This window comes from Centruroides vittatus, unplaced genomic scaffold (genome assembly GCF_030686945.1).
Source record: "Centruroides vittatus isolate TY-2023 unplaced genomic scaffold, ASM3068694v2 contig_863, whole genome shotgun sequence".
Classification (NCBI taxonomy): Eukaryota; Metazoa; Arthropoda; class Arachnida; order Scorpiones; family Buthidae; genus Centruroides; species Centruroides vittatus.
Window position 1 is genome coordinate 794,122 of NW_027122563.1, and position 19,894 is coordinate 814,015.

The 19,894-nt window shown below is 21.6% G+C and overlaps 2 protein-coding genes across 4 annotated transcripts in view; one reads left to right on the forward strand and one right to left on the reverse strand.

Annotated features, from left to right (window-relative positions):
* LOC136982798 (zinc finger protein 423-like) overlaps positions 1–19,894 on the reverse strand; it is a 101,031-nt gene that overhangs the window by 34,508 nt on the left and 46,629 nt on the right. For 2 of the 3 annotated variants that reach the window (XM_067279314.1, XM_067279315.1), the window contains one exon: positions 18,795–18,881. The gene's annotated coding sequence lies outside the window, so the exon portion shown is untranslated. Of the gene's footprint in view, positions 1–5,667; positions 5,758–18,794; positions 18,882–19,894 lie in introns of those variants that run through there. The other variant, XM_067279316.1, reaches the window with a different exon arrangement.
* LOC136982804 (caspase activity and apoptosis inhibitor 1-like) overlaps positions 5,760–19,894 on the forward strand; it is a 145,759-nt gene continuing 131,624 nt past the window's right edge. The window contains exon 1 of the mRNA XM_067279327.1: positions 5,760–5,883. The gene's annotated coding sequence lies outside the window, so the exon portion shown is untranslated. The remainder of the gene's footprint in view (positions 5,884–19,894) is intronic.

Below are 19,894 nucleotides of genomic sequence, written 5' to 3' on the forward strand. Positions count from 1 at the left end.
CCTCATCAACATAATAATAACAACATAATTTTAAATAAACTTTGCTATTTCCCTCAATTTTAAATTAATTTTATTTTTTTTTTTGAGAAACTTTATTCTGTTTTCAGCAACAAAATATTTTAAGATTTTTCATTCTATTATTCATATATTCTAGATACAATATATGGCTTTTTCCAATATATTCTACATTTAAAAAATTTTGGTTGAAATAAACAGAAATGGTCATATATAACAATAGAAATTCAGCATTGTATATCCTAAATAATAATAAATACATTGTATATGGTAGATTTTCAATTGAAGTACAAAGAACAAATCAAATTGAAAATATAAATTAAAAAGACCATTCTAAATAAAAAATTCTAGTTAATATAAGCAAAATTTGCTACTGAATTCAAGTTACAATGTATTGCAATGATTACTAATGGAAGGCAATATGTATAGGTCTATGCTATGCTACATGTTACAACAGAAAAATGCTACATATTATTAATTGTTAAATAAATGTACAATGTCCAGAAAAATTAGCAATGCAACAAAGATTGTTAAACAACATGGCAATAGTTAATATTTGTATCTTCAAACAAATTTGCAAAATAACAAATCTTTTCACTTCCTTGATTCAGGCTTCCTGACATAAATTACAAGCTATGCAAGCTGCCTACTTACACTCAACATTAAATATGACAAATATCAACTGCTTCAGAAATGATCCCTTGAAGTGTGATATTTTTGGTTTAAGATAAAATATTCAAAATATAACTTCAATTTTTCATATCTTAAAAAAAATATCTGGCTAAAACTAAGAATTAAAATATTTTATATAATTTTTATTTTTAATATAGATGTTATGATAATACATTAGCTAAGATTTTGAAAAGGTATCTAAGAGCCAGATTTGTTTTATTCTTATAGTATTTTTAAACTTTTTAATTCATTGATAACATATCTTATGTATAGAATTCAAAAGAAAATTTAAGAAAAGTACAACAGTTCTTTCTGTATTTTTTCCATAATTATTTTATCTCTTAATAAATACTAAGAGAGATGAAGCAAAAAACAGAAAGTGAATGTGAAACTCCATACATATCCTATAATAAGTTATTCAGAACTTCAGATCCTTTAGTATATTGTCTTCATCTTTATTAATAACTTATTTATTAACAAATGTAATAATTATAACAGAATAAAATTTTTAAAATTTATTAGTCTTGTTCCAAATTTAATATTTAAATTACCAATAAATTAAAAAGTTCAAAATACTTCTGAGATTAAACAAATTTAAATCCTTGAATAAGCATAATATAGTTTAGTAGTCTTAATCAAAAATGAAACTATTTTATTAATTAAAATCTTCAAGGCTAAAGGCTCTGAATTTATGATTGTATTCAGGCTAATGGTTTAACTACTTATATCACTGGAATAGATATAAAAGAAAATATAAATGAGATATTATATATAATATTGTTATATCTTTTTGCAAAAGCTGATAATAGAATGAAGTTAAAAACTTTTATCTCTTTATCTCACCAAATATAAGTAATTTGATATTTGGACATAAGATATCAATTTGACTTGCTATTTTAAATTATAGATTTTTAAATGACTTGAGTAAAAATTTGATTTAGTTTTGGTTTTCATACATTTATATAAAGTAGCAATTAACTATTCCATATGCATTTCTGTCTGTTTTGAATGTCTCATAATAGTGCTACTGAAGATTTATTATATAAGATTATTCATTTTAATATAATCGTTTGACTGTGATTTTGTTACTTTTATTTTTTTGAATTATTTCTTAATAATAATTTTATATAACCATTATTGAAATAAAATGGAAATCCACAGAAAATTTTTTTCATTTAATTACTTTCAAAAGTTACAACATATCATATCAATAAATCTATGCTTATTTGATTACATAAAGTCTATTAGATGCCAAGTGATATATTACTAATTTTTATAAAATTATAAAAAGTATATTCTATAGTTGCCAACCCTTTATCTTTTTGGTTAAGAATTTGACCAAAAAGATGGATGAGAATTGACCTTTAAAAGCAGTTGTCAACCTGTCAGTCTGAAGCAGAAATTCTCTGCTTTTTTGAGATAACATAACACCTGTAATGCATTGTCTTCACAAACTTTGATTTACAACAAATACTAAACATCCCAAGTGTGCTTGTATGGCATTTTTTTTTAGAAATTGTCCACTCTCCAACATTAACATTTTGTTTTTTAATTCAATGTTGCCATACATAGAATTCTCATACACACATAGAAGAATTTTTAATGGAAGCTTTAAATTTCTGATTAAATTATAAAAAATTAATTTTTTTCCTAAATAGTTTCTAAACTTGTGTATGAAAATATAGTAGACATACAAGATCTTCAGCTCTTTGCATGAGAAAGCTGATTTGAAAGTCCTCGTATATCTAAGTCACATGCCAAACTCACATTATCTAGGCTTTAGGCTATAAAGAATTATTTGTTTTCATAATTTTCTTTCTATTAGATCATTAACTTTTTATATAATACTTATTATATATGGTACAATTTACTATTATGCTTTACTCTACATTTTTACTACTAATAATCTAATAAGAAAAGCTAATATAAATCTAGTATTGTGCCTTTCTTATTATTTTTATTTTCACCCTGTGAACACTAAGAGGATCTTTTTAATCAAATTTATCATGAGTTTGGCCAGGCCCACAATGGAGCATCTGAGTGGTAAGGGACAGGATCTCACATATCTAGGATGACCCACCAATAAAGTCCTGAAGTTTTCTGACCTGTCAAGATTTGATTCCAGTCCCACAGAGCAGTGGGCTAATGCCTTAACTGCCTTGGGCATTCAGCTTCCTAGTATTGTACAAAAAAGAATAAAGATTGAATAAATGGTTAAAAGTGCTGCAATTTTTTCGACAATCTTTCTACATATTGTGTTTTTATTTCTCAGCCTTTGTATTCCAAAATCAGCTTTTCCTAGTTATCAAGTCAAACACATATATAATGTAAGTTTGGAAAGTATGATATTCTGTATTTGAATATAACATTTTAGAAATATTTAAGTGAATATAAAAATATATATATTAAGAAAAAAATTAAAGTAAATGAATATTAGCTGATGCCTTGAATAATGTTATGCAAATATTTAAATCTGTTTTTGCAATATCAGTTTTGAATAGTTCATAAAACTAATTAACATTTTATATTATATTCTTGATTTCTGAGATGAATTTAAAATTTTTAGTTAAATTTTCTACATTTTTAAAGATTTTTTATGAATTATTTTTATTTTAAACATAATTTAATCTTTAAAAAATTTTAAGTTTGAAATTTTGGATTTAAACACACATTTAGTATTTGTGTTCATATTTTTTACCCTATAAAAAATGTCTGATAAATGCAAATGTTGAAATGTAGCAAATAAACAAAACATTTCATGTAAGGTGTGCTAACTTCTTAAGTGAGGTTCAATTTTAGTATGATTGCAACAACTAAAAAACTCATTTTTTAAAATAATATATTAAATTATGTTAATTTTAATATATAATATAGTATAAAGTTTAATGAAGAATAGCAACTATACAACTGTTGGTAATCTTATATCAAAAATAAAAACACAATTGAAAAAAACTCTATTTTTTTAGTACAAGCATACTGTTGTCATAGTCAAAATTATTATTAATATTTACAATGAAAAATATACTTTTTAATGGAATAAAATATGTAATTTTGTGCTATAAAAAATTATTTGCAGCTGTTTAAAAACAAATTCAAAAATTTAAAATATAAAAAATTCAAATTAAATGAGTGATATTAAAAATTGAGATTATATAAAAGAAAATTGTACAAGAAAATCAAATAACATAAATGCAGATTTTTTGATTTTAATATTAGGTTGAGAAAATCATTTGATTTAAGAAACAGGAAAATGATATGTTGTTATATGCTATATTTATTTATCTGTAATATATAAAAATAAATTCTTTTTCAATTATTATAGGAAGACTGTAATTAACTTAATTTTGTCCAATTTGAAATGATTAAATTTTGAATATTTCATTTGACTTTAAAAATTAAATTCTAGTATAAAGTTTGTAAAATAAAAATACATTGAAATATAAAACTGTTACTGATAGAACAGTTTGTATTTCAAATTAATTTTTAAAGATGAATACATTTTAAAAAATTTTCCATATTTTTAATTTTAACTTAAAAATACATAATTATTGAATCATTGTGCATTTATCGATATCAAATACAGTAATGTTAATTAATTAATAGCCTATTGTGTTTTTTTTAACTTTCTTCAAAATATTTTAAATTTTTTAATAATTTTAATAAATATTTAAAAATTTAAACTATAATTCTTAAATCTACTTAGAAACATTTAATTGACAATTTATAATAAGTAAAAGTATTATTATTAAAGAAAAAGCTTTCATCGTGAATATTCATTATCATTACTAATAAATATCAAAAAATTTTAAAATCATTTTAAATTATTAAGCATGCATCATCATTTCTATCCAAAGGAAAAAAATATATATAAAAGAGCATTTTAACAGAATGACATATCAATTTAAAAAATACAGCTGTTCAGTATTTTAGAATAAATTTCTATAAAACAGTAGTTAGAAGGAAGGAAAAATAATGCAGAATTACTTTACAGTTAAAAATAGAAAATTATATTATATTCTACTGTTTACCATTGTTTTTTATTAATTAAATATTAAATTTTATTTTAAAATATTGTTTGAAATATTTTAATTATCTTTTTTTTGTAATTAATTCATTCAAACATACAAAAGAAAGTATAATTAATTTATAATTAATATTATTAATTAATTAAAAATCATAGTAATTAAGTAATAGCACTTAAAACAATATAATTTATTTCGTATATAATAAATTCTTGTAAAATAATTTTCTAATTTCTCAATTAATATATATATATATATATTTTTTTTTTTGGAAAAAAAATGAAACTTATTAATTTTCTCTAAATAATATAATAATTTTTATCATCGCATTTCACGAAACGCGCGTTTATTCGACTATTATTTATAATTAAAAATTATGATAAGTGCTTTTAAATTAATCGCGCGCGCAAAATAAAAAAAGGGGGGAAAACAGCTACAATGTTAACAAATGTTTAATCGTTTAATAGTATATTTGCTTACAACAAAGCTGTTAAAAATAAAACAATTTAATCAAATTTTTCTACTCCGATAGCGGTAATTTTTTACGAGTTTGATATATTAATTATTATATATATATTTTTTTTTAGCGGAATGGAAAGACGGAAAATAATTGTAATTTTTAAGCAAGTTTTTGCGTTTAGAGTAAAACGAGGTGAAAAAATATAATGAATTGTAATTCATTAGTTTTGTGCAAAAGACGGTGATGCTGAGGCAATTTTGATGAAACACACCGTCCGTCAACCTTAAATACCGCTACATGAGTCCGATGCTCGACGCGCGCTATATCAGAACAACACATCGATAGCACATCTCCGACTCTTCAAGGAATTGGCAACAATCAACGCCTTTCAACCGACAAAAATTACATTGCATGTTATCTAGCAGATAAAACTGATATTTTACGATATAAAAACCTAACCGATGCGTCATGAATAGTAAACAAACACTGATTACTTACACAACATCTCATAGTTGACACCAAACGGCAGCCATGTTGGTTTGCAAGCAGTCACCTAACACGCTTTGCGCGTGTGCGACCCACAATGCATCGCGTGTAATCAGACAATATGGCGAAGTATTCGTCTATTGCAGGCTGACCATTTCAAATTAATATCTAATTATATTCAAATTGGTAAAGATTACAATATTAATTGGTGTTTGTTATAAGTTTCGGGTGAGTATAAAACAGATAAATTTTTTCTTAGAATGTATAATTAAACAGATGAATATGCAATTGGAAGAAACTAGGCTTAGTTTCAGATGTGATTTTGTTTAGTTTACTTCTGCAATGATTTCGCATTATTTGTTTTGCCAATAAAAATCATTGATTTTCAATACGTTGGAATGTTAAACATTTTTGAAAACAATAAATAAATAAATGAATGCCGCACAGCCGGTGAGCTGTGGCAAATACATTGAATTCAAATATCAATCAATAAGATTGATAAAGCAAATAAGAATAATACAAAATCCTTATATATTTACACAACAGAAATATTGTTTACAATAAAGATTAATAAAATACATATGAAATATTTATTGGTATTTTAAAATGCATACAATGTACAGTACACATACACATTTTACCTGTTTGAATAAACTAATGTTAAACATACAGATCTTTATTTTGTAATAAGTTTTTGATTCATAAGAGTGAAATTCACTTAGAAGTATTATTAATTAATGGTGCAATGTCTTTCCTTTAATTTTAAATAACAAAAGCTGCTGTTATGTGGAAGTTGTCAAAATTTAATATTTTATATTTAACAAATTCTACTGTTCTTATATCTCATGAGAGTAAGAATCTGTCAATCTATTTTATATTAAGATAACCATAAAGAGAGAAAATGTTTAAATGACATTTTAAATTTAATAACTGAATTTCAGATAGACTATATATACTAAAGATGTTCCTTTCTATTTAATTCTTTCATATTTCAAATTTTATATAAATTTTACAAACATTTCACAAACTAAATTTTATTCATTATATTATATTAGTAACTTATTCTAAAACATCTTAGCGTATCTTCATTTTTCAATGATATAAATATATATGTATATATATATATATATATATATATATATATAATGTAAATATTATACAGTAATGGGCCAATTATCTAGCTTCCAGAAAAGGAATTTTGAAACTTCTTTTGAATTTGGTGGGCTGTAGTACCCTTGTACTTTGCTGTGCAGATGCTTTGTTTTGGTTTGTGGCATGAGCATTACACCATGCCAGTTCCATTATGGAAGCTTATCTTCATTTAATTTTCATCCTAAATATTACACTGTATGTACAGTACATGGTATTTTATATTTTAAGAGGATTAATAATAATTAAACAGACTCTGCTTTAGAAATATATTGATTTGCATCTGTTAAATACAGTTTTGTTCTTAAAATAGAAAATAATCAAGAAAGTTAAGTATATATTTAGCCTATGTTCAGAAAACTGGAAAAATCCAGAAATCCAAACCACTTCTGGTCACAAGCTTTCCAGATAATTGGTCCAGTACAGTATTGTGTAAATCTTCAATACTTTAAAATTCCATATTCAATATGACGGTTTGTTCTTAAGAGTACATATGATAAAAAAATTAATTACGGTAGAGCATCGATTATCCGACCCCCGATTAACCGACCGTGTTCTAGTCGGCAAATTCAAATGTCCGCTAGTGATGTGGCACTACAATATTTGGTTGTCTTGGCTACTTTAATATTATTTTTGTTAAATTTTTGCATGTTTTAGCTGGCAGCACTGGCTCGACCATGAAAGGGAAACTAGTATTTAAACCAGGCCTAATACACTATACTAATAATGTATTTTATCATACTTTTCGGTTATCCGACTTTTCAGTTATGCGACCAACCCCAGTCCCCAATTAAGTCGGATAATCGATGCTCTACTGTATTACTATTTAAATTTAAGACGTATTCATAAATTTTATTTAAAAAATCTTTAATACTTGTAACATTAAAAGTTTTGTTCAAAATTAAATATTACATTATGATGATACTAGCAAAATTATATATAAAAAATACCATATTTATAAAAGGAAATATATTTATCATGTGGATGTTATAGATGGATATAGACTCTGACTACTTGCAGAGTAAGATGTTGACTCTTATATGGATGAATTTTAAGTTAAGGTACTAATAAAACTTAATTTAAAATTAATATATTTTTGAGATTTCTTCAAGATACTAAAAGATTTTAACATAGTGTATTAAATTATTTAAGGGATGAAAGATTTGTACAATCATTATATATATATATATATAACATAACAATAATTTATTTTGACATGATTTTATTTTTACAATTAACTAAAATATTCTTCAATAATTTTTATTCATACTAGATTACATTCTAATCCATTTATACTGATAAGTTGTGAGCCTACTTACTAAATCTGATATAATTAGATAATGTATTGTCAAAGTAAAATTGAAAAATATACAAAAATGAATTTTTGTTTTATTTCAAAGATTTCATTATTCATAATTGAGATGAATTGATTCTCTTGGGTTGGAAGCATTCCCAACAAAACTCTATTTCATAACATATTATTTATTGACAATAATATCTTAATTCATATTTATTACTGCATTTATAAATTTTTCATTGACTGTTTTAACTTATCTTGAATTCTTAATGTTTATTTTTATCTTTAACTTCCAAAGATAAAAAAATTTATACTAAAAAACTTAAATAATAAACAAACTCAAATTTGTTGTTTCAATTATTGTAATTAATTTTAATGTGACAGATTATATGCCTTTATTTTCATTTAATTTTTATAAAAGTAATTTATTTTATTAATCAATTAAATTGATTAAATGGTTCTTTATTTATTATATAATGCTAGTCAATAGGTGATCATTAAAAATTTTATTTAAAAAAATTAAATTTATTGCTATTAAAGATTTTAAAGAATGATATAACAATAATGATTATGAAAAGAACCTTGATTTCTGAAGGAATAGTAATTTCGTTTTATTAAAAATAATTAGTGAAATGTTTATCAGTCAAAATTTGTTTTCTTAAAGAGCAATTTGTTAACATATAAGAATTTTTTTTATTTTTAATGATTTGAAGATAATTTTTCAAATATTTAATTATTATTTTAACAATCCAATTATGACTTTTTCAATTATTGACAAACAATTTTTTTATATTTCTTAAATAATTCAGAGTAATTGAAAATAAATAATAAATTGTATTATAGCTCATCATCATTAATAAAATAAATTGTGGATGAACTGAAATGGATATGTACCACGGTTTCAAAACTAAATTTTATAAATTAACATCAAATTAACAGCTACAGATCAAGAACTACTTATTAAGTAAACTAATATAGTTTTCTACTTTGAAATTTTGACTAATTTGTAATACAAAGATATCACAAACTTATACATTTAATACATTTTTGAATATTGAAATTTTCATTTTTAAAATAATTTTTTTTCTACCGCCCTCTTAATATCTGAATAGATGTATAGACCCATTAATATTAATGTTAATTTTTTAATTTTGTTAATTAATAATGCTTTTAAGTTAATTGAGATTTAGATTAAAGAGCACAGAAAAGTTTGATTCTTAAATACTATACTTAGAAGACTAAACTTAAATACTAAAGAATCCAATTTATATTTAGCTATTAAGAAAATTGTAATTGCATTTTTAATCAATGATAAATCATAAGTTTTTATTTTAATTCTAAATTGTGTATTTAATTTACTTTTTATATTTCTAACATGTAATAATTTTCTAGTTCAGGTGGCTGATACTTTTTAACAATGGTCTAAAAAAATTACAGAAAAGTTTTGAGATGATATTCATTCCATGTAAGTGGGAATATGCTGATACTAGTACAAATTATTAGATGCTATTTTAAAATTTTTCTGTTTATGTGCAAATGATAAATATCAAAACTTCAATTTTTGATGATGACATTTTAATTAAATAAATTACCAAAAATTTCTTTATATGATATTATAAAGTTGTTTTTATTATTTCACATACAGAATTCGAGTGAGAAAAACATGTCGTCTTCATTAGAAAGTTGTTATAGTTTATATAATATTGCAATATTTAAATAATAAAAGTCTGTAATTGAATTTCTAATTGAAGAAATTTGTATTTAATTGACGACAGTTTAATTTCTTGCAAAATCTTTCCAATTTATATATATCTAAAAATTTCATAAACTTTTTTACTACTTAGTATAGTGGATTCTGTAAATCATAATCCATAGCAGCCATTTGTTTTGAAAATTCAAGATGATAGATATTTTTTTAAGAATCCAGATATTATTTTGAAGTCTTAAAATTTAAGAATTAATGACATTAAATTGAGCTTTGGATTATATTTGGAATATAAAGCTCAATTTCTATGATAAAGATTGGCTCAGAATAAGATTTAAATCTATTTCAAGTCAGTCTTTTCAAAAGCATTTTTAAACTGTTAATTAAATTAAAATTGTTGCTTATTCTTGTTATTCCAAAATAGTAACTTTACCTAATTTGTTTTCAAATTTCAGATTAACTTAGGAAATAACTTAGAGAAGATTTTGCAATTTTGGTTATTATTTAACTTTACCTTCTTTACTTTTTAATTATATTTCCATTTGCTACATTACTTATTTAAACTTAATAAATTAATAAAATTACTTATAAATATGGAAAGTTTTGACATAATCTAAAATTATAAAACAACAAATTATGGAAATTTTACTTTTATTATGGATTCTAAAATTTGAATATTCTAAAATATATAAACGTTACTCAATAAGAAATATAAATTTTTAATAATTGTGTTTTATAAGTTGTCTTTTATCAATTTTAGATGTTTTGCATATCAGTATTAAAAAAAATTTGAGTATCTTTGTATACTTCATTCTACTTAAATTTTTATACTTATGTTAAATTTAGATTTTCATTTTTGAAGACAAGAATTTTTTTTTTTTGTGAAAACCAATATTATGCAAATGAAAAAGTAGACCAATATAGCCTTTGATAGAGAGTTATGGAAAATATTAACATTGATTATTTTTGTATAAAATTTTTTAAAAAAATATATGTATTTTCTTAAAATGACTAAATAAATTTCAGTCAAAATCTGTAGAATTTAAGAAATAGGAAGTCATTAATTTATTCTTAATATTTTGCATTTAGTTTTACATTACCGTATCAAACATTTCTACTGTTTACATCATATATAATCAGTAATAATAATGATAAAAATTGATTTACTTTATAAATTGCTTTTGTTGATATCTTAATTTTTGATTTTATTTTATACCAAAAGATTATGGTATATTACTGTTCCTTGTTTCTTATATCTTCTATTAGTTACCACATAATAAGTCTTTTAAAATATGAATATATAAACAACATAACTTTTTTTTTTGCCTTAATTAAGTTTATATATGTTTTCTTACTTACTTTTCACATAGTTTGATAATGCTTCAGGTGTATTGGACTCTCTAAAAACTTTAAGATCCTTTTGTTTTTTAGTTTTGTAGTGGTAACAAGAGTTGTCAAGCCATTCATTTTTGTATTTTGATTTGGAGGCATAATTACATCGCTTGAAACAACATTCTACTATTTTAGATATTAATCTCTAAACAGCATGATTTTGAATACTTGAACAAATAATATACTTATAAAATCTAAAAAAATACTCTTTCTTTCTGGGAAATTCAGCACTTCGTAGTTACAAATGTAAATACCTAGTAATGTGTGTAGCATTTATATTGCTATATATTAATTGTCTTATTTTATAAAATATTACAATAAAAATAAACTTATGCAAATAAGTTAATGTAGCAAAGGTTTTAATTATAACCTCAAGAAATATAAAAATGTTAATTAAAGTTATAAATTGATATACGTGTATATCAAATTTGCATTTTATATAATTTAATGTTTTTATTATAAACTTAAGAAATGATATGCTCATATATCAATAAAACTGGAGTCTTTTTAATAAGATTCAAGGATAATTTTAATATTCAAGCTATCTGAAATTTAAAATTTATTTATTTCTTAAGTATACAGTTTTTATATTATTTCTATAAATGTAATGTATGATAATTTTTATATTAAATATGTATGTGCAAATCATAACAGTCAGATTTAATATAACATTTTTCAAATTTCAAGTTTTATTTGAGTGTTGTAATTTAACTTCACCAATAATTCAAAAAAATTATACTTTTCTAGTAGTATTTTTAACTTCAAAAATCTTTAAAAACTTATACTATTCAAATACTATTTGCAATTTTATCTTTCTAATTCTTTTCTACGTTACTGATAACACTATAAATAAAATAAAGAATTACATGAATCCTACTCTTTTAATATTTATATTTTATTTATTTATTTTAATAATGGAAAATGGTTGATTTAATTTATTTAATTTTTACTGTGGTGTCCTATAGTAAATAATGTTACTTTTATAGCATTGTCATTTCAAATAGTGCATTTCATTTTAAATTAACTATAGTTTCCCATTTTATAATTTTATATGATGAAGAATAAGAGGTTTCATTTCAGTTGTAAATTTTTCTATGATAAAATACGATAAAAAAATTTTCATAAATGCAAAAACATCAATGCAAATAATATTTAATTTTAAAATCCTATAGCAGTTAAACTACAGTTTTGTTATATAGAATGTTGGAAACATATAAAATATTTATTAATCTGTCATTTAAATTCTGCAGTAATTATTCATGAATATTAAAATTGACTAATTATATATAGTGTGGCTACTTAATTGTTACCAAATATTTTAGCAGCATTTACTTATATATTTAATTTAGCTCATAAGCATTTGTTTAAAGTATATAATATATCAAATAATATAAATACATAATATCAAAAATTTTAGTTATTCGGTGGATTATGTTACATTTCAAAATTAATTCTTAAAAATTTTTTGCAATAATTTCTCATTATATTTTAATGAATTTGAATAGTCATTATAACTTCTAAAACAAAAATTTTAGAATAATTCAATATTTTAACTGGCATACTCTCAGAGACATTATTGAAAGTATTATGCAATACTTTTTCAAGTTTATTGTAATGAATAAATTTACCTTAATTCCATTTTATAATTTTACAAAGTAACTGTTATAAGCTAAAGACTATACATCAAAATGGATAAATGTCATAAATGAAATTTTATAATGAATTGTCAATAGAATTCAGTAAAATTATATTTTTAAAAAAACATCTGGATAAACTCATTTAACACCTGAACTATTTATGTATTTTGTATGCAGTTTTATATATAGTTATATATATAGTTTCGAAGATAATAAGTCTGAAATTGGAATTATATTTTGTTGGAATTCTGAATTATATACATATATGTATTATGCATTGTATATACATATACAGTTTTATTCTACTTATTTTCAGTGTTGTTAAAATATTTCTATATGAAAATTTTATCAACTATTGTTAAATTAACAGTATTAGTTTAATTCATTTAAAATTGATATATATGAAACATTATATAAAAACAGTGAAAATATCCATAGTAAATTTTTTAATACTTTGTGTTTGATGAATGAAAGTGTTTTATCATTACGAATTAAGTTTAAAAATATTGAAATCTTTCTTAATATGTTTGCAAAAATCTGAATTACTTAAGATTATAAAAACTATTTAATCATCTACCAGTTGTCTAAAAAAGTCTACTTCATTGTATACAGTATTTTCAAGTGTAATTTTATTTACATTTGAAAATACAGTATTTTTTTAATTGTACATTTAAATAGACTTTTTACAAATGTTTTAAAATTTTATTATTAATAGCTATAAAATAAAAATATTTTGCATTGTTACAAGTTTATTTAAATATTCTGAGGATAGCAAAAAGTGCAGAACACTCGATGATAAATCATAGAAATTATAATTTCAAATTGTGAAGCCATGATTTAAAAAATTTTTTGTAAATTTTTATTTTATCAAAAACTTTATAAAACTTTTATATTAAATTGTTACTATTGAAGAAAAACAAACATAATAATATATTTATTTTAAATTTTTATATATTTAAGGTAAATGATAGATTTTTAAATTAGATAGAGTTAGATATCCTAATAAATATGATTTAACAATTTGGAGGGCTTATCACACCAAGACCGACAGAAAGAAGGACCAGGTCTTTTACAAAGAAAGTTAGTCTTTAATAATCACATTTCAAATTTAGATAAGGATGCATTTTGGGTACAAGAACCCCTCATCAGTTTACAAACACATGGCACCAACATAATAATTATAACACTAATAGTTAACCAATATAAAAGAATATCTAATATATACAGTGCACTGTATTTACAATTTTTAATGCAATCCATATACTAAAGAACTAAAACTGTCGAGCATAAAATTTTCAATACATTGACAATGTGATGTATCTTATTATTTGGGACCAGTAAATGTCTTATTTTCCAGTAAATTGTCTTATTATAGATTTTTAATTGCTGAATCAAGAAAAGTTATGAAATTATACATATAAAAATAAAAAGTATAAAAATTCTTATTATATTGCATAAGAACTTCATAAAACATTAATTATCTATCATGACTAAAGATAAATGAAGTAATTTATATGGAAGTTTTTGTGTTTGTTGGAAAATATTTAAATTTTCTTGAGTTAAGTATTATAGTTATTCAGCTTTATTCAATATTAAATTTTATGCTAGAAATTAAACTTTAGTAAATGTACTGATTATATAAAATATCTAGATATTCATTTCTTATAATTTATTGTAATAAAAATATTAGTTTAGATTTAATCTTTAATTTTAAACAAATGAGAAATGCATATAACACAGGAATATTTTTGAAAGAATTTCTGTTTTTAAAAGAATATATAATTAACAAAATTTCTAGTAAAGTCTTGAAATACTACACAAGAATTATGAAAGTTGATTATGAAGATTTATATGACCTGAATTTAGTATAAATGAGATGGAAGGATTGATTTTTATATATATAATAGATATATTTATATTTATATATATATAGAATAATAATTTATATTGAAATGATAATCATATGTAAAATAAAGTTAATATAAATTTTTTAAAAGGTGTATTGCAAAAATAAAAATTTAAAACTTAATTTCGAGTTTCTCAAACTTAGATTGTGGTCTACTTAATGCAAAAATGTTTATTATAGTAAAACTTGGATTCTAAAAATACAGGAAACATTGCATATTCAATTATGGTTAGTTCTTTTCATATGGTTCGTAATTAATATTTTTTGAATTCAAAAAATTTATATTAATATACTAATTTTTAAAATGTAAAAGATAATTATATGCATTATATCAATGAGAAGTGTTTACTTACTGGGTAAGAAGAATTAGTTGTATGTATTGCAGAAAATAAGTTTAGAATTTTATATATTTAAGAATGCTTTTAACCTTATAAAAATAATTCTTTAGCTTAATTCATTTTATCATTGACAGATTTAAGTGTTTTAAGAAAATTTATTACATAAGCTTCTAAAGATGGATAAAATAGCATCTAAAAATATTTTAGATATATTATAATTTTAAAAAATTTCTTTAGAAAATGTGTTGTTTTGTAATATTAGATGTATATTGAAAACATATCTAAGAATATAAATTATAAAGCTAACTTAAATAATATAATTTTACAAATTAGAGTAGAAATAATTATTACCCTTTTCTGTCATATTGTGAATTATTAGTTTTTTTCTACTAATTGCTCTAACATGTATCAAAAAAAGTTTTTCAGTTTCAACTTTGTCTTTTCAGAAAAATTACAACCTAAAATATAGCTTATGTGATTTTGATATTAAATAAAATTTATTATAACTACAAACATAAAATGTGTTTTTTTGTTGATATTTTTGATTTGAGACAAACTAAATTTGGAACAAACATCTTTTTATAATTAAAAACGTTTCTTGATATTAAAATTTCCATTTTGTCTATAAGATAGGACAAATGGAAGTATCTTAAATTACATTGATATGTTTTTTTGTTAAGCTGTTTTTATTTCAAAAAGTTAATTTAAAATTATAATGAATATAAATAAATAACTATACATTTTTTGTGAACAATACTGTTATTAATTTAATTAAATAGTAAGTGACCTGATCTGAAATATGAAATTTTATATGAATATAATTATAAAAGTGTGATGGCAATCACAATCCTATTTAAAAATTTATTGATATTTCATTTCTGTAGATATTTACATATCTCTAACCATTTAATTTCATACCATTTTTAAACAAATCATTCAGATACAATAAACTAAAGAGACTGATGTGCTTTCGAAACTATGTATTCCTTCACAGATATTACAGCTAATTTGTCAGTCTGATGTTAAATAAATAAAAATCTAAAAAAGAAAGAGATTGAAAACTTTTTCTATGTGAGTTTTATTGTATAAATTTTGTTTAAAATAATTGAATGTCATTTCTGTTTGTATAAAATAATTTGATAAAAAAATAAATGGAGTTTGTAAGATACTAGAGTACAGAGAATATTTAAAGGTTAAAAAAAAATTAAACAAGTACATTTAATTACATTTGAAATTTTATCAAGTAATAAATTTATTAAAGCTGTATATTTATTATCTAATAGAATTTTAAATTCAACTGAGCATTCGTGTTTGCTTGATTTGAAAATATTTTTGAAAATTCTAACTTTAAAATCTTTCTAAATATATTTATTTTCATTCAATTTGGAGGCTATGATTTTTGAAGTTAAATAAATTCTGAAACAATTAGAAGTTTTCTATAGCCTTTGAATGAAATCCATATTGTTATTATTAAAAGAAAGTAAATTATTTGAATTAAATACTAAAAATCATTTGTTATTACATTGTTCAAAGCTACCTTGTTTAAATTCATAAGATGATAAAATCCAGGATTATAGATTTATTTCATGAAAAAAATGACTATTTAAATATTAGATTTATATTTATGAAATTTTTATAATATAAGAAAGTTGATTTTTTTTTACATATTGAAAACTGAATTACATTAAAAGATTGTTATTCATTTTTACTTACTTTTAATATCAATATAAATATCAATTATTATAATAAGTAATGTGGATTATTGTACATTTTAATGTTATAGAACCATAGATAGTTTATATATTTATTTATATTTTTTAAATATAAGTTAAAAATCTTTCATAGAAACCATTTCCTTAACTAATTTAATATAATTAATCATTAAATGGACATTATTAATAAAAATAATTCTGAATATAATATAAAGATTTAGTAATAATTTATTAGAGCAATACTTTGAAATTAGATATAAAATCAAAAGTCAATTCAATAACCCTATGTAATATAAAATTGGTTTATATGTGCTAGCAAAAATTTGATTTCATAATTAAATTTTTGCTGACACATAAATATAAAAATGAAAATTTATAAGAAATAGAAAATTTTGTAAAATATCATATCATAGAAAAATAAACTTTAATAATAATTTGACTTTTAAATAATCTAAATTTAACAAAATTATTTTGTTTACCTATTTAAATTTTGCAACTGATAGTTTATCATCATTGCATGGTGATAATATTTATTTTGAAAATATAAAATATAAAATCCATATTAAAGATGTCTTCTGAATTTTGTGAATAATTTATAACTTTTTTTTTATTTAAGCAATGATAATTTTAATTATGACTTAAGTGATGTATTTTATCCCATACAATTAAGATGTAATTGATGTCTTAAATGATTCCGTAAGAAATTGAACTATTGTTTATACTTTAAAAGTATATTTTTAGTAATGACTAGTTGTTTAAAATCGGTTTATGTTAATATATTTGTCTTGTGATATTTTATGCATGATACAGTATCTCTTATCGTTATTATAATTTCTTTAATGTTCCCTTAAGATAGTTGAGAATAAATCTTTTTATGTAAATAATGTTTTAGAGGATCTTATTTTTATAATGTGTAATCTGTTTCAATTGTAGAAAAGGAAATTAAATATTTTTACTAAAATTGTTAGTTTATAGAATTGTGACATTTTTTGCTATTTTATTATATATTATTTTATATAGAATGGTCCGGGTGGGTCTGGACGGGAAGTGGTTAATATAATTTTTCAGTAAATATTATTGAAATGTAAAGATTTTTATATTCGTCAAAATTGTTTTTATATGTTTATCAATTTAAATTGTGGTGTGAATGATAAATTTACTATTATCTATCTTGATGGAAAAATATAGCTTATGTATTGTTATTTTTATGTAGTACAGTACATTAAAATAGTGTATTTTTTCATAGAGGAATATTAAATCATTTTGTTAAATATTTTAATTTTGTATTTATTTTGATAATAGTTTTGAAATTCAGTATATCAGATCCTGAGATCCTGAAGCAATGGTTTAATAATTACATAAATGAAAAATGTAGTTTATGATTTAAAACAGTTTTAAAATGGAAGATAATAGAATTTGCTTGTATTTAAATAAAGCAATGTTGTCAGTAAAAGAAAAAATTAAATTATTTTTATTAATAGAAAATTATAATTATTACCTATACATTAAGCAAAAATCTTTGTTATCTCTATGTAAGATGAGATTTTGATGTTTTTTGAGTGTTAGTCAAGCAGTATTATATTTAATTTAATTTTAGTAATTAATTATGGCAATTTTAATTGTTATTTAAATCAAATTTCTGTTTGGTTTGATTTTATGTAAAATGAATAGTAACAGAACATCAAATTAATAAGAATAAAACTTTTTGAGACAAGAATTTAATATAATTTACAAAAATTCTTTAATAATCAGTAACAATTAGTTAAGAATAAAATCATACATGTTGCTTTTAACAAATGTATTTTTGTTTTTAATTATTGCTATTTATTATTTTTCTATAATATCTGTTTAACTTACAGGGAAAATTATTATTTTGAATAAAATATTATATTTATATATAACTATATTTACAGAATTTCAAAATTGATCAAAGAAATAAGATTTTTATATTATGCTATTTTTTAATTATAAAAAAATATTTTAAAATATTAAATATTACTTACATTTCACAAAAAATCAATAAATAAACCCATTTATATGATGATAATTTTTAATATTCCCAGAAAAATATTTACAATTGAAGTAATGATCTGTAAAAGAGAAATGGAAATATTAATTTAATGATAAACTAATGAGCTATTGTTCTTTAATATTAAATCATAGATTTTTAACTGAATAAATTGCTGTTTCACCGATTGATTGAGCTTGTATTTCGGTAATTATAAAAGCGAAATATTTATTTTTATAATTAAATCTTTGAATTATATAATATTCGACAAAAACTCACAGAGAAACTCATATTCTTAACTATGAATAATATAACATGTATTAATGGTTTAATATTTTTCTTAGTTGGTTTTCTTTTTTCCAATGTGGTTACGTATGTAATCATTGTTAAACCCACATTAAATAATTTGCTTAATTTTTTTTTACGAAATTATTTTAATATTGAGATTACATTCACTTTTTATAACAAAATATTAGCAAATGTCATTATGTTAATGTATGACACTTAGTTTTCAATTATGGCACTAGATGGCGGGACGAAAATAAGCATGACACGTGTAAAAGTCAGGACAAACGGCGGTTTTAGCTTTTTTATTTATTATTAATTTTTTTTAAGTTGTGAAAAAAACATTTATATAAATTTATGGGTTAACGAAGGAGAATGTATATATGTATACATCATGCAGAGAAGTTTTTAAAATTTAACGAATGCAGGCAGAAATAGGAAGGTTTCTTTTTTTTAAATAAGTATAAAATATTTGGCTAATGTAGTATTTTATAATGGAGCTCAACAGTTAGCGATACAAAATACTTTAAATATGAAATACGACGGCAAAACACATTATACAGGAACATCGTAAATTTTTAAAACGAAACGGATTTACATGGATAATAGTTGTGTATCTATTACATATTTTAAGCGAAAGTCCTATAGTTATTTTATGAATATTTTATTTACGATAAAAATGCAGCAACCTTGACATAATATATATCGTGTTGTTATTTTGATTACTCCGGGAAATTTACAATTTCAATTAGTTTAGGGAATACCTCGAATATTTTCGATAATTGTAAATATATTATTATTATTATTATT